Source organism: Salminus brasiliensis, chromosome 10, assembly GCF_030463535.1.
Source record: "Salminus brasiliensis chromosome 10, fSalBra1.hap2, whole genome shotgun sequence".
Taxonomy (NCBI): Eukaryota; Metazoa; Chordata; class Actinopteri; order Characiformes; family Bryconidae; genus Salminus; species Salminus brasiliensis.
The window spans coordinates 20,708,129-20,722,128 of record NC_132887.1 but is presented as its reverse complement, the minus strand read 5'-3'; the positions used below and the strand labels follow the sequence as shown (position 1 = coordinate 20,722,128).

Below are 14,000 nucleotides of genomic sequence, written 5' to 3'. Positions count from 1 at the left end.
TTGTGTTGCAGCCAGTGGCACAGGGAGCATTTTTACTGATAGAGGAAAGAATGGAATCAATGAAATTCCAGCAAATCCTAGAAGTAAAAATCACACCGTCAATAAAAAAGCTGAAGATGGAAAGTGGATGGCTTCTACAGCAGGATAATGATCATACACAGGCCACAAAATCAATAATTGGACCTCATTGAGAGGTGTAAGCTGACCTTCATGGTCCCAAACATGAGTTGACTCTTAGCTGGCTATAAAGCTGTGATTCTTGCCAGAGGAAGTGTTACTAAGTACATATATATAGTATATAAGTATATATATATATATATATATATATATATATATATATATATATATATATATATATATATATATATATATATCCTACACTGTTAAAACTACTGACTGGTGACGTAAATATCTACATATTAGAGAGTCAATGAACAGTCATTTTTTGGTGTTGAAAAGTTGGAGGCAGGAAAAGTGAGCAAGCATAAGAATCTGAGACATTTTGAGAAGAGCCACATTGCTCTGATGGCTAAATGGTTGGGTTATAGCATCTCTAAAGAAGGAGCTCTTGTGTGGTATTCCTAAAAAGTGCTTCAAGGACAACCGGTGAACCAGCGACAGGGTCATGGGCTCCCTAGGCCCATTGATGCAATCCATGGAGGTCCCACCTCCGACTTACAGGACCTATATGATCTTTGCGCCAGACACCACAGGACACCTTCAGGGGCCTTGTGGAGTTAATATCTCACAGGTTGGAGCTGTTTTGAGGTTTGGAACTTGGACTTTTATGCACTATGTGCCTCAGCACTCGGTGACCCCACTTGTTGCAAGGGTGGCATCATATGACAGTACCATGCTGGAATTCAGAGACCTCTTCAAAATCACCCATTCAGTCACTAATGTGTGTAAAGGCGGACTGCATGGCTAAGGGCTTGATTTTATACACCTGAATTCAAAGATTAGGGGATGTGTCCCAATACTAAAAAATAGATTTTCGTTCTCTTGTAAAACAAAATGCAGTTAACATTTTACATATACATAATTTGTCAGAGCAGGGTTCCTATTCTTGTATTCCACCAACAACACAACATTCCTAAAGTGGTTTTCGCAGGCTGTTTGTGGCCTAATAAAACAAAATAGAAGATCTGTGTAACTATTAGACACTTAATACACAAAAGCAGTTACTTGAGCCCTACTCGGAAAGGAAGGAGGTGGGGTAAAATAATTGTATAATATAATTTTTACAGACTGCGAGCTCCTGTGTCAGTCAAGATTCTGGTGGCTTTCTGTAAAACTAAGCCTTTTCTGAAGTATAGAGACACTTAAGAAAGGCGTTTAGTTTCCTTGTGCATGGCACAGAGACCTCTGGTCATTGAAGCGTAACGCAAACCACAGTCAAATCCAGAAGACGAGCCAAGGGACTCCTCAGAGGTGCGTTGCTTCTAACAGCTTTGGGCAAGTCATTGTATAGCGTAGCCTATAGCTAAGTTTTATTACCATGTAGCTGCGAATTTACAAACTAAAATTCCATTATTATTACAAGTGGATTATAACAATGGTGAACACCATGTTTTTTTGGAGGTGAATCGAGTAGTCACTGCCATCTCTGTCATTTATGCAGAGATTTCTTATCCCATGTGAATCAGTCATAAGTTTTACCAACGTTGTATAGTAAAATTAGATTACTCCACCCCCCATGTAAAGCTAATCCTGACAGAGTAGGCCTTTATAATGATACTCACTAGCCTGGATTAGCTAGCTGAGCTGTTTTTCTCTCATTCTAATGACAGTTTACAGTTATAAAAGTATAAGGTATAAAGTATAAAGTGAAATCACACTAAACATAATGTTTATCCAAAAACATTTGGGAGTTTGGAGATAAAACAAGAATAATAAGCTAGTTCACGTTCTGTTATAGTTGTAACAGTAGTTCTTCTATTTTCAGTTTTGTGTGACAAACGATCTTTACATGACTCTTGTAAACTTGGTTTACAGATTAAGCTGAAATGCAAGGCCATAACAAATGACTGTCATTTGCATTTCCTTCTGTTTGTTTGATCTCTCGCTCACACCTTTGAGTCCAACATACAGTATTTCCTGTTTGACCTATATGTAGGAGTGCTACGTGAAGGTGTTGCTGTGCCCTCCTCGTCTAGGAACATCTACATGGTTCTTTCTTCCTGCAAATGCCCTTTTGATTTCAGCCAGCTGGTACTGCAAAGTCATGCCATATCCAAATAAAGGTCCTTCTTTCCTTCCTGAAAGAGCACCCACCACATGTGCACTCACACACTCACACACACATACACTTTTCCAAGCAGTGCACCACCAGCACACCACTGTGCACTTCCTTTATCTCGGCACATACCGCTTCATGAGACGTTTTACCCCCCCTTAATGGATTTCAAAGAACATCTGCTTTCCATCCCTCAACCTCGTGGGATTTTCATTTAGCCAAGTTAATTACTCTATCAAGCTAGGTTCATTACCATATTCCGCCTCTCTCTCTCTTTCTCTGTCTCTCTCTCTCTCAAAAAAGAGAGAAAAGAAAGCCGGGCCCCAGCGCTGGGGCTGCGGATCATCTCCTTGAGCAGACTCCCATCTCAACGAGCCGCTGCCGTCACAACCCGGCTGCGCCACAGGAAATTACAGCTGCCTCTGAGCCGGCCCTCAGTTCCTCACATGTATCCTGTTTTAGGTGGGAAGTCTAAACGGGCTGTTAGAAGTTCCGTTAGTAAACCTCGCAGCTAAGATCACCGAGCGAGACGTCTCTTGGGGGACTGGGAGGAACATGTGTTGAGGCTGATGAACAGGGGTTCTATTAATCACAGTATAATCTCCATGTTCTAGGCCTAATCCAAATGGCCCCCACAGGCCCTGTAATGAGAAGCCGTTCTCATTGACCTCCACTGACCTTCAACACCTGATTAAATCTCAATTTCCAGGTCATTCTTCGAGGTCACCACTGATTCGTGCATGATTGCATATGCTGATAGCAAATTCAGGGGGCAAATAAGAAAGGTGGTAAAAGCCCCCACTTTTCCTAGTTTTATCAAACTGCGTGTTTTGAATGTGTATAGTGTTATAGTATAGTATAGTATTAAACAAGCCAAAATCAGCAAAAATCAGCGAACTTAGCATCTCAGTTGCTAATGTTAGCACTTAGAGTTGTCATTAACACTCCACTCCTGAAGAGCAGCATTCAAAAGGCTGTACAACACTTACATAAACCTTTCATGACAACTGACATTAACCTGCATCAACATTTATAAAAGCTTATTCCAACAAGCATCAGCCTGCTTTTGTCAATTTAGCTGTCATTTCACTCCAAAAAGTGTTTTGGCAGCTGACACTTTTTGGAACATGCCCTTATAAATGTTTATTACAGAATAGGTTTACACAGAGCAACCATAACATTAAAACCACCTGCTTAATATTGTGTAGGTCACCAGCACAGCTCTGACTCGTTGAGACATGGACAACTCAAGACCTCTGAGGGTGTCCTGTGTCCTCTGGCACCAAGACCTTAGCTTTTAAGGACCTGTAAGTTATGCTCTGAGGCCTCTGTGGATACCTTGGGCATCCATGACCCTGTCACTGGTTTACCGGTTGGTAGGTACTTTTGGTAGGTAATGATCGCTACATACTAGAAACGCCCCACAAGACCTGCCAGATGTTTTGGAGATGTTCTGACCCAGTCGTCTAGCCACCACAATTTGGCCCATGTCAAAGTGGCTCAGATCCTTTTGCTTGCCCATTTTTTTAATTTTATATCACACTTGACTGATGCTACTGTAGATGAAGATAGTCAATGTGTTTTCACTTTACTTAACCTTGCGGTAAAGTGGTATGTAGATGTGTTATCTGGATTTTTCAAGAAAATACTGAATCATTCTTAATCTCTAATTTTATTCCAAGTAGCCCACAAGATTTTGAACTAGTTATTTATGCATGAATTCTTGCATCAAAAATTTACTTATACTGTGTATTGTGCAGCGTCTATAGATCTGACTGAAGATAGTAGCTATACTTTCCTCACTGCCAAAAACCAAGAGACAAATAACCAGGACTGACAGTATAGAAAGCATATATGTATTTTACAACTATACATATCTAAGTTCTCATAACAATGTCTGGGAAATAATCTTTCTTTTAGCTTTACTTGTCATGACAAGTTCAATTAACGTTTCAATAAAATGTCAATACTCATATTAGCGTGCTATTGATATGGCATGGTATTACTACATTCTGAAAAGTGACAGAACCACACTCATATCTTTAAGTGAGGTACAACTAGCGGTTAGCATTGTCCCTACAGGATTCCATAAATGGTTCCAAGCATGGGGGTCTTGGTTTGTAAAAAGATCACAAAGGGCTGTTTGATTAGATGCGAAACCTGTTTGCTAGGTGGTTGCTATCCTGCTCAGGTTCTAGCAAATGAAAAAGCTTTGATACATATCTGCCTCCGCAGTGTACTTCTGTACTCAGCATTTCTTTGGACTGCATCAGAACTGCACCAGTAAAACATCGCTGTGTTGAATAAATAAAGCCATTGAAACCGGTGTGCGTTAGCCTACACTGATCATTAACCAAAACTTCTTAACTTCCTGTTAGTGATTATGATTCAACATGATCTCTGACATCGACAGCTTCTCTGTGCCCAAATTAAAAGAGTTTGTGTGACAGCACTCATTGGCTTGACCATCACACAGTATAATAAGAAAGTCCAGACAGCTTAGTTCAGATCTGAGAAGGGTGATTGTAGATTTGTAGATTTAAGTCAGGAATGTCTCCTGGAGCCATGTCTAAACAGCTGCAGATTCCAAGATCATCAGTTCAGAGTTGTACACAAGCACAAGCTATTGGGAGGTGTATCCACTTTTGTCAAGGTTTGTCTAAACCTAATGTTAATAGAGGCTAATGGAGCTCATTTGCACTTGACAATCTAGCCAAATGCATGTAGATTTATTTTTCGAGGTGCAGAAAAGTGGTCGATGCAGTGTCCAGTTGGTGCAGGAATATAGTAGAATTAGGTTTAGGTGTCGTAGGTTAAGATGAGGTTTAGGTTAAGAGTAAAATTTAGTTTAGGTGTCGTAGGTTAAGTTTAGGTTAGGGATAGAATTAGGTTTAGGTGTTGTAGGTTTAATGGAGGTTTAAGCTAAGAGTAGAATTAGGTTTAGGTGCCGTAGGTTTAACAGAGGTTTAAGTTAAGAGTAGAATTAGGTTTAGGTGTCGTAGGTTAAGATGAGGTTTAGTTAAGGGTAGAATTAGGTTTAGGTGTCGTAGATTAAGATGAGGTTTGGGTTAAGAGTAGAATTAGGTTTAGGTGTCGGTTAAGATGAGGTTTAGTTAAGGGTAGAATTAGGTTTAGGTGTCGTAGATTAAGATGAGGTTTAGGTTAAGAGTAGAATTAGGTTTAGGTGTCGTAGATTAAGATGAGGTTTAGGTTAAGAGTAGAATTAGGTTTAGGTGTCGTGGGTTAAGATGAGGTTTAGGTTAAGAGTAGAATTAGGTTTAGGTGCCGTAGGTTAAGATGAGGTTTGGGTTAAGAGTAGAATTAGGTTTAGGTGTAGTAGGTTAAGTTTAAGTTTAGGTTTGATTGAGGTATAGGTTCAGGTAATATAATTTCACTGGTTGCTTTGTAACATTTTCTGTTCTAAGCGTTCATTTCTGCATGTCTGGGTAGCATCAGAAATTTGTGCATGTGTCCAAAGGTTGAACTGTATTTAATACACATTGTATGAATCCTGGTCTAAATCCTGAGAAATTGTCTTCATGTATGACTGGAATTTCGCCTGTATGAAATCAACCACAGTGGAGTTTTTTTTTTTTGTTTGTTTAGCAGAAAAGTTTTTCAAGCCATGGAAAAATGCCAATTCATTCTCTTTCATCCATTCTGTTGGACTTCATTGACTTTGTTTGATTTCATCCTCAGAATAATTATGTTCTATCACTGCTGATACCTTACATATATCCTAAAAATGGGTCATTCCAATTCATGTAAACTTGATTTGTTTTCTTCACACATCCAAGAACCTTTTGTGTGTGATACAAATGTGATTAGCTATGGTTAACTGCAGCAAATCATAAGATTAATCATAAATAATGATTTGAATCATTTCATAGGCGTTGTTTTCCTCATTTAAGTGAAGTCAGGAGCTACACCAGCAAAGTTAACAATACAATTTTCAACTGCATGCTAATGTGACTACCCAGAGGAGTTACATTAACAGGGTGATAATTCAATTAGTGTGTTACCTGTGATTAGAATGACCTTTTACATACCACCACTATTGTATTAGTCTTTTCTAAATATAATCTGTTAAATGAATTATACAGACAGTATTTCAGTAGCGCGGTGAGGCTTAGGGAGCAGATGGCTCAGGGTGGTGCACTAACTGCTGCAAATTGTCAAGATAAAAATGGATGCACTAAATATGGGCACCCGATGCTGCTTGCAAGAAGAAAGAAAGTACTGGCAGTAGACTGGGCACTGAATGTACCACAAGATGTTCCCCACTCTTAACTCCTAGATATCTTTTAGATATCTCATGAAGGTCAAAAAAGAGATGTAGAGAGGAAGAACTTCTTGCATCATTCAGTGAAGAAATGTGCCTCAGACTGGAGCCCCACCACATCCCTTACAAGCCTGCCACATAAAACATGACTGTGTCGAGTGGAGGACACTGGATCTCACGGCTGAGGAAACCTTGAGTCTTCTGTTGGAGCTAGAGTACTGGAGATAGACCTCAGTGGTGCTCAGTGAGGTAATAGGGAGTTCACACGATTCTGGAGAGCAGGGTGAGGTCATAGGGAGGCTGACACATGTATCTACATGTTGTCATGTTGTAGCACTTTACCACTGTGATGGCAGAACGCCTGAGCTTTACTCAGAAGGAAAAAATCCCAGCTTAATTCTGAGGATGAGACTGCAGGGAGTCTACCGTCAGTCTGTATAAAAAGGAGGAGGAGAGGATAGGATAGGAAGAAGGGAAAAAGAGTGAGAATGAAAAAGAAGGAGAGACTGAGAAGAAAGGGGGAGCGAGAGGATGGAAAATAGAGATGGAGAGAGTAAGGAGAGTGAGGCGAGTGTAAAGGAAGAAGAATGGTAGAAGAAAAGAGAGAGAGAGAGACAAATGAAAGACAAATAAAAGAAGAGAGATTTTGGGAAAGAGAGTGAAGAATGAAAAGAAAGGTGAAGAGAGAGAGACAGAGTGAAGAATGAAAAAAAGAAGAAGAGTAAAAAGAGTGAATAGAGTGAGAATGAAGAAAAATGAGAGAAGAAGAGAGAGAGAGCGAGAGAGAGAGAGAGAGTAAAAAGAGTGAATAGAGTGAGAATGAAGAAGAATGAGAGAAGGAGAGAGAGAGAGAGTAAAAAGAGTGAATAGAGTGAGAATGAAGAAGAATGAGAGAAGGAGAGAGAGAGAGAGTAAAAAGAGTGAATAGAGTGAGAATGAAGAAGAATGAGAGAAGAAGAGAGAGAGAGAGAGAGAGAGAGAGAGAGAGAGAGAGAGAGAGAGTAAAAAGAGTGAAGAGAGTGAGAATGAAGAAGAATGAGAGAAGGAGAGAGAGAGAGTAAAAAGAGTGAATAGAGTGAGAATGAAGAAGAATGAGAGAAGGAGAGAGAGAGAGTAAAAAGAGTGAATAGAGTGAGAATGAAGAAGAATGAGAGAAGGAGAGAGAGAGAGAGAGAGAGAGAGAGAGTAAAAAGAGTGAAGAGAGTGAGAATGAAGAAGAATGAGAGAAGAAGAAGAAGAGGGAGAGAGGGAGAGAGAGAGAGAGACAGAGAGAGAGAGAGAGAGGGGGGGGGGGGGGTGGGGGGGGTAATAGCAGGAGACTCGCGCTCTGTAATACAGACACAGTGAGAGTCTCTGGGGCTGCAGACTGATAAATGCTGAGCGTGTCGGAGCGCGTGCACGCGGCCGCTCTGTTGCGCGTGCCTCTGCTCGTGTGCGCGGGAGCGCGCCTCTCGCGTGCGCCATCGGAGCTGCGTTTATTACCTTGTTGACTCCAGCTGCTGCTCTTTAAGCGCTTTTAAACGCGCGCGCCTGAGTGCTGCCGCTAATCAGCGCATTAATGCCGCTGTTCGCGCACTTTTCTCTCTGGCAGCAACTTAAGCCCCAGACTTAACAACAATCCTGTTTTTATGCATCCCGACAGCTGGTGGGAATAAGGCTGCTGCCAGCGGAATATAAAGTCTCTCTCTCTCTCTCTCTCTCTCTCTCTCTCTCTCTCTCTCAGACACACACACACACACACACACACACACACACACACCGGTGTGCCTCTGATTCCCACCAATGGGCCTTAACTGACTTTCTTTGTGTCCAAACATTATTAATATTTTATTAATGCTATTATTAATCATCCTTAGGGGATCAAACGACTGATAAGAATCATAGGGATGTGATAGGTGGTAGGTCGTGGGTTTGTTTGCTTTGCACTGTAAGCAGAGTACAGAGGTGCGGCACTCTCAGAAACATCAAACCGTGTGTGTGTGTGTGTGTGTGTGTGTGTGTGTGTTTCTGTGCGTGTATAGTAATAGACAAAGTAGTGTTATGTAATGGTAACATAAAGAATAAGTCAATGTTAAACAAAACATTAAGACCCCTCAAGGTTTTACAATGTGTGTGATGGTAGTGTATATGTAGATCCTTGAATGTATTAGATGTTTTCCAGGTTTTCCATGATTTTCCCATAAACCTCATTCAGAGTGGTCTGATTTGAGATGGTTCATGGTTCATATAATTCTCATGGTTAGAGAATTATAATATATTATCTATGTTAATGATCTAAAAACAAATGTTCTTTAGGGTCTACTTTGCCTAAGAATGACCTTAATGTACCTCTCCTCCATGAATGGCCTAACCTAAGGCTTAACCTAGCCTATACCGAACCTAAGTCTCACCCTAACCCTAAAATTAACCTACTAGACCTAAACCTAAGTCTCACCTTAACCTAGCCTATACCTAACCTAACTCTAACCCAACCCTAAAATAAACTCACTAGACCTAAACCTAAGTCTCACCTTAACCTAGCCTATACCTAACCTAACTCTAACCCAACCCTAAAATTAACCTACTAGACCTAAACCTAAGTCTCACCTTAACCTAGCCTATACCTAACATAACTCTAACCCAACCCTAAAATAAACTCACTAGACCTAAACCTAAGTTCTCACCTTAACCTAGCCTATACCTAACATAACTCTAATCCAACCCTAAAATTAACCTTCTAGACCTAAACCTAAGTCTCACCTTAACCTAGCCTATACCTAACATAACTCTAACCCAACCCTAAAATTAACCTTCTAGACCTAAACCTAAGTCTCACCTTAACCTAGCCTATACCTAACATAACTCTAACCCAACCCTAAAATTAACCTTCTAGACCTAAACGTAATTCAAACCTAAACGTTGGTTAAACTTATCCCAACCCTAATCCTAAACCTAACTGTAGGGGTTTTCTGTTACATGAGCTCCAGTACGGAGAAAAGCAGAATGCTGTGACGTCGCTGTTTCCTCAGTTCTTCTTCAAGTACATGACAGACTGGGTTGTGTATTTGGCAAAACAGCACCAGGTTGCAGCCAAAAGCTTACCAGGAGACTCTAATGCAGCGTCACTGTCCTTTATCCAATCACCAGCCACCACCTGTGTTTTGCTGCTATCAGAAGTGACGTCACGTTTCTCCCTCCTTCCTCCCCACCGGCACCAATTTGGTCCCGATGGATGCCCAGGGGCAGGCTCCGCCCCCTGTCTCCAAGATCGGCAGGATCTGTGAGGGTCCTGATGGTGGAAGGCTGATGACAGGGCCTACGGCAAAGACAATCAACAGTTCTAACTTGTTCCATCTCATTAATTGTCAAGATAAAAATGATGGTTTACTGCCCTCCTTTCTCCAGAGTACTTGTTCATTGGCACTAAATGCTTTAAACATCTGGTTCCATTCACCACCACTGTGAACAATTTCTGGGTAAGTGAAGGTAAGTGCAGACGTGTCTCTAGAATGGAGCATTACACATCAAATCAAGCTGAATGGCTTTGAATGATTGAACGTTTGCTGCCTTTAAGGTTTATGCAGATGCTGAAAGTTCCATAGGATGCCCCTTTAAGGTTAGGATTAAGGTGCACATTAGCATTTAGCTACAGAAATGCACACAACAATGCCTAGAATACATGCTTGCATATATGTGTGTGTGTGTGTGTGTGTGTGAGAGAGAGAGAGAGAGCCTTTACACTGGCACCTTGGGTTCTTTTGTAAAATGTCAACATGAGCTGTGTCAAAGCAGGACAGAGGAGCATAAGCGGTCTCCCTGCTACATGAAATTTCACCCAGTGTGATATAAGAGGAAGAAAGCATGTTCACAATGTGGCTTTCTCTACAGGGTTAAAGCTTATCAGCTCAGTCCTACACTCACCAGCCCCGATTTCTGCATTTTTTTTAGGGAATCTACGCGCAGTAAGCTACTTTTCAAAGTCACGCGATAAAAACACCCTGTTTAGAGCCGCAGAATGCTGCATGGAAGCAAAGATGAGAGCATAATGGGAATGGCACCGAATCCGTGGCATAGGAGGAGTAACCTTGACCGAAGAATCTTCAAGGGCTGTCTGAGCGGGTTGGCGCCACATGTGAGAGGCGCTCTGATTGCACTGACAACAACAAGCTGCTAGATGTGTGTGTGTGTGTGTGAGAGAGAGTGTGTGTTCGTGCATGGCAGCTCCTTTGGTGTTTTGTTGGTAAAGAGGGAGGATCTGAGGCCTCAGGTAAGACAAATACAAATTCCAATGGGCGCCAGCAGCACCTGCTCAATTTACATTTGCTAATTGCAAAGGAATCAAAAGGAAAGGACCAGAAAGGGAAAATATTTCCATCAATGGTGCATACATACATACACACACACACACACAAATACACACACTCACACAATCTGAGGAATGCTTTTTAGGCGGTGACTTATCGACCCACATCAGCAAGTACACACTCCAGCTTTTCTGGGTCAATATCATTTTTCAGCATAAGCGAAGCATGAATTCTTCTAGATATTTGACCCTCAGTATCTGCTGACCTGTTTCCTTATGGCTTTATACAAACCAAGCGGCAAACACTGGTCATTTCTGTGTCAGGGTGCGGTTACTGTGTTTGGTTTATCATCCTCCAATCAAACATAACTACGGTTCATATGGACTAATCTCATGTTTCGATCTAAACTCTAAAGCTTTTTTGCTCAATCCCATAAAAGAACCACTTTTGGTTCCATAAAGAACCTTAAAATTGATGGTTCTTAAGGGAGACATTTTAGTAAATAATGAGTGAGTGTTGAAGAACCTCTTAAAAGTTTGAAGAAGTGGAGAACTTTTTATAACTTTCCAAAAGAACGCTTAAACCAGTATAGAACCTCCACATTATAAAGTTCTTTAAGCCTTTTACAGGTTCTTCACACTCACACATCCCATTTACAAAAGTGACTCTGGAAAGACCAAGAAGGTTCATTAATCGCCTTTATTTTGAATGTGTGTAATCAAATGTCCACCCAGTTATGAGACACTTCTAGCTACAAGAACCCGATTATGATACAGGTTACAACGATTGTGTGCAATGACGGACACAAGTCATTTCATTGCTTTTTTTTTGTTTGTTTGTTTGTTTTTTTGGTGTACCATCCCTTCAGTCAAAACTTCATTGTGGTGTTGCTCCCTAGCTCCTTAAACTGCTCAGAACCAATGATGGTTCCAGACTTATATTTTTTATTCTTAAAATTCTGTAATAACTCAACCAGTTTGTGTCGTTTTTCTTGCATAATTGCTGAATATTAATCTATAGATGTAATTGAAGTTACAGGATACTGAATTGCCTATAGTAGATACTGAATGATTTATCATAGGCGCTGAATTTATAGGAGATACTCAATCACTTAATGTAGGTACTGAATCATTTAGAGTAGGTTCTGAATCATTTATAGGTTGTGTTTAAACATTTATAGTAAATACAGAATCATTTATAGTAGTTACTGAATCATTTAGAGTAGATCCTGAATCATTTATAGGTTGAGTTTAATTATTGATAGGGGATACTCAATAATTGAAAGTAGGTACTGAATCATTTAGAGTATATCCTGAATCATTTGTAGGTTGGCGTTTAATCATTTATAGGAAATACTCAATAATTTAAAGTAGTTATTGAATCATTTAGAGTAGATCCTGAATCATTTGTAGGTGGTGTTTAATCATTTATAGTAAATACAGAATCATTTATAGTAGTTACTGAATCATTTAGAGTAGATCCTGAATCATTTATAGGTTGTGTGTAATCATTTATAGTAAATACAGAATAATTTATAGGTTGTGTGTAATCATTTATAGTAAATACAGAATCACTTATAGTAGTTAATGAATCATTTAGAGTAGATATGGAATAATCTATGGTTCTTATTGAATCATTTATAGTATGTATTGAATCATTTATAGTTCTTATTTCTTATAGTTCTCAGTTCCTATATTTTGTATATACTCAGTTTGAGTATATAAAACTCAAAGTTAGTCCAGGTTTAAGACCTTTTATAGTATGTGGAAAGTTTTTCCATTAGAATTTTCAGTATCTTTAGTTAGACAACATAACTGCACTGTCTTTCATTACATTCCATAGTATTTTTAATGTTGCCTTGCCTCCATAGAAACCCAATAACAGGGTTTGTTCATTTGTAATTTAACTATTTATTTAAAAGCACATCCAGCTTTTCTCTGAGAAAGGGAATTCAGTGCACTTTTAAGATACATAATTGGGCTTTAAAAATTAAGTTGTACATTTGAGGGAGCATTTCTATTGTTTGCAACACAAAGTGTGGGGTTATGTATAGATCCCGGTTTATGGGTATGAATCTGTTTAAATGGTTTGAGCATTTCACTGGCTTTGAAAAAAAATGTCCTGAGCTGGTTAGTCAGGTCATATTCTCACACCTAAACTCCCCTGGGCCCTAGAGAGAGAAGTGAGCTAAAAACAACACCTGCACCGAGTGAAGTCATGGCCATGATGGCATACCAGTCACCTGGGACAAAATCTTCCCAGGCTTGGCCAGTTTCTCTCTCTCTCTCTCTCTCTCTCTCTCTCTCTCTCTCTCTCTCTCTCTCTGTCTCTCTCTGTCTTTCTCTGTGTGTCTTTCTCTCTCTCTCCCACTGACTCCATTCCTCCTCCCTCATCCCAAGTACCCACAAAAAGTGTTTTGTTGTCCAGGGCTCAGGTTGCACAGTGCTGCAGGAGTGACAAACCACTCAACAATGGTGAGAGCAAAAGGGAGAGAGCGAGAGTGTGTGAGAGCAGAGGAAGGGTTTTGAGGAAGGGGGGGCTGACTTCAGGTCAAAAGTCTCAGGTGACACGCCACCGCTACCGTTTAGAGCTGGGACGGGTGCTGGAGCCAGCCATAGCAGAGCTGGGAGGGGCAGGAATCATGACGGCTGTTTGGGAAGGACGAGGAGTCGGCTTTGATTAGCGCTGATAGCGGAGAATGGCAGCGCAGGTAACAGAGAACATGCGGAGAACAGCTGGGAATCACGTTGCTTCCACAGCGAGGAGGAGCCCGACTGATGGGGGACGGCAGACGCAGCATTACACACATCTGCACACCAAACACACAACCTTCCAGCTTCTCTCAGACAGAAGGACGAGAAGCTCAGTGAAGGAAAACATTAATAGAGCATTAGCCACCATATCAGTGCATTAGCTAATAGCTTACTTATTACACATGCTTATTATTCATTTCATAAAAGTGCTAATAATGGAATGGCATTGTGTGAATACTGACATAAGTGGTTCATAATTACTCAAGGACTGCAATTTAAATATTGTTCCTGGGTCACTGTATGATATACTGTTATTTGCAAAACACCAGAACAGTTTAGTAACTTAGTGACATTGATTTATTTTTATATATTTACACCCCCAAAATGTACATACACCTAGCCCACACCTAGCTCAGAGTGGCTCAGCGGTCTAATGCACCACCACT

At 40.5% G+C, this 14,000-nt stretch overlaps 1 long non-coding RNA gene across 1 annotated transcript in view; it reads right to left on the bottom strand.

Annotated features, from left to right (window-relative positions):
- Positions 1–14,000, bottom strand: part of LOC140564810 (uncharacterized) — a 34,850-nt gene that overhangs the window by 19,561 nt on the left and 1,289 nt on the right. Inside the window, exon 2 of the long non-coding RNA XR_011980545.1 lies at positions 9,600–9,813. This is a non-coding gene — a long non-coding RNA (uncharacterized lncRNA). The remainder of the gene's footprint in view (positions 1–9,599; positions 9,814–14,000) is intronic.